The 2,575-nt window shown below is 40.9% G+C and overlaps 1 non-coding gene across 1 annotated transcript; it reads right to left on the reverse strand.

Annotated features, from left to right (window-relative positions):
• Positions 1-2,195: 2,195 nt before the first annotated feature.
• On the reverse strand, positions 2,196-2,301 carry LOC122054382. The gene has a single exon (XR_006132702.1). It is a non-coding gene; the product is annotated as a small nucleolar RNA R71 (small nucleolar RNA).
• Positions 2,302-2,575: the final 274 nt, after the last annotated feature.

Consider the following 2,575-nt stretch of genomic DNA (forward strand, 5'->3'; position numbering starts at 1 on the left):
CATAAATATTATGATCATTTATGTATGTTTTAATGCACATTCACTTGCTTTATACGTATATATTCTTTGCATGATCGCCTCTTTTATCATGTACTCATCATATATACTCTTTTATTCGGATATCTATCCTTTGTTTGGTTTTGTGTTGACAGAGATAACTTTTAGAGCAAAAACAACGATTGTCGACGCACCAGAATGAGCCAGAGGACACGACCGTGCAACCTCGCACGACCGTGTGGCCAAACAGAAGAGGAGCAGTGCACGACCGTGTAACTCCTGCACGGCCGTGCGGCCTACCAGAGGCATATCAGAGCATGGTTGTCCATACTTGCATGACCGTGCCCCCCACGACCGAAGCCAAGCAAGGAACGACCGTGCAACCTTGTACGGCTGTGCCCCAGGAGTCAAACCCGAAGTTCACACGGCCGTGCAGCGCGGCCAGAGACAAGAAAGGGCGCAGGACGTGCCATTCTCACATGGTCGTGCCGCCGCAGTCGTGCCCTAGCCTATAAAAGGGTTTTAACCCTTCTTCTTCGAGAGGGGAGAGCCGGGAAGCGAGCCATCAAAGAGAATTGACTTTGTGCCGTTCCACGCCGTCCAGGACCTCTGTCCAGCAATCCTTCATCACCACATCAACCGCAGAAGCAAAGGATTGGATCCAAAGATTACTCATCGTCGTTGGATAAGCATCTTTTCTCTTTATTTATTCTTGTTTGAGAATTGTATGCTTAACATTATGTCTTCGGGTTTTTCTTCGACATCTATGGAGTAGAACCCTTGTTCTAGGATGAGGGAGTAGTTGGGGATTGGTTTGATGTAAGACTCATACTTATGCCTCTATTTCATTAGATGATTTCACTTGCTTTGTTTTGACTACTTGATCTTTATATCGTGTTAATTGATTGTGTAAGAATTGCCTATCTCATAGAGAGAATATTTTAGATTGTACACCTGAGGGGTCCTAGTGACAGGGGTAACCCATTCATGGATATCTAGGGTACTTCCTTGAAAGGAGAGGTAACTCCTCCATAAGGAAGTAAGAGACCAAACTAAGCTCCTTATCTCTATCCTTAGTGATACTAATTAGAGTAGTGTTCTTGTGATCTACCGAGGTGCCCTAGTGACAGGGGTTAACCGTAACAGGATTTCATAGGGATCTTCTTTATTTGGTACCTAAGAATAGATACTTCAGCTTCCGTGAATGCATGTTGATAAACAATGAGTAAAGGATAGAATGTGATACATCAATACCACCACAATGAAACTGAACTCCTAGGACTCTTCATAAACCAAGTCTATTACTTCTTCTTTGTCAATTCTCGTTTCCATTTCCAAATCTCTTTTCTTTAGATAACTTACAATCATCGGTAGTTTAGCTAATCCTAAGTGAGCCATCGCTAGTACTTATAACAAGTCCTCGTGGGATCGATAATCTTTATTACTGACGACGAATCCGTGCACTTGCGGAATCGTAATAATTTTTTGCCCTCATTGCCGGGGACTACGTCTATAACATTAGCAAAAGTTGTATTAGATTAGACTAGACTTAGTTTCTTTTTTCCTTTATCTTTCCTTTTTCTGATATTTTGTATTTTAGAGATAAATAATTTTATTCTTGCTTTTTTTTTTTGCATTTTTCATTAAAACGCTAAAAAAAATATTACTTCATCTCTCTTTTTTACTATATTCCATATCTTGTTTTTACATGCAAAGAGATAATCTTTCAGGACAACTTCTACCATTCGATCCAGAGATCGATAAGACCTTCTTGAGAAGAAGAAACTTACAAAAAGTATTTCAAGCCGCACAAAAATCTTCAGAGATGGCTGATAAATTGTTGAAGGATTATGCAACACCTTATGCAAGGGGGGTTCGGTCTAGCATCACTCGACCGCCAATAGAAGCTAATAATTTTGAAATCAAGCCTGCAGTAATTCACATGGTTAAGCAGAATCAATTTGGAGGAGAGCCGCACGATGATCCAAACCACCACTTAGAGCTTTTCTACGAGATTTGTGGTACCATGAAAGTGAACGGAGTCCCTCCAGAATCAGTGAGGTTATTTCTTTTTGGATTCTCCCTGAAAGACAAAGCCAAGCAGTGGCTAAATTCCCTTCCAGTAAACAACATTACATCTTGGGAGTAGTGTGAGCAGAAATTCCTGGACAAATTCTACCCACCAAGCAAAACTGCTCACATGAGAAATTTGATATCAAGCTTCAAACAGATAGACTCAGAATCATTATTTGAAGCCTGGGACAGATTCAAAAGTATGTTGAGACAGTGCCCCCATCATGGCCTTAAGAAATGGTTGGTTCTACACACATTCTATAATGGAATTAACTATCACACGAAGGTATCCCTCGATTCTGCAGTAGGAGGAGCACTAATGAACAAGAGCCTTGATGAAGTTGAAGAGATAATAGAGAATGTGACACAGAACTACCATCAGTGGGCAACTGAAAGATCTGGTAGTTCTTTCTCAGGAAATTCAATAAAGGCATCAAGGAATCCAATAAAGGCGTCAAGAAAATTTGACGTAGATGCAGTCACACTCATATCTGCAAAGCTGGGC

This window comes from Zingiber officinale, chromosome 3A, assembly GCF_018446385.1.
Source record: "Zingiber officinale cultivar Zhangliang chromosome 3A, Zo_v1.1, whole genome shotgun sequence".
NCBI lineage: Eukaryota > Viridiplantae > Streptophyta > Magnoliopsida > Zingiberales > Zingiberaceae > Zingiber > Zingiber officinale.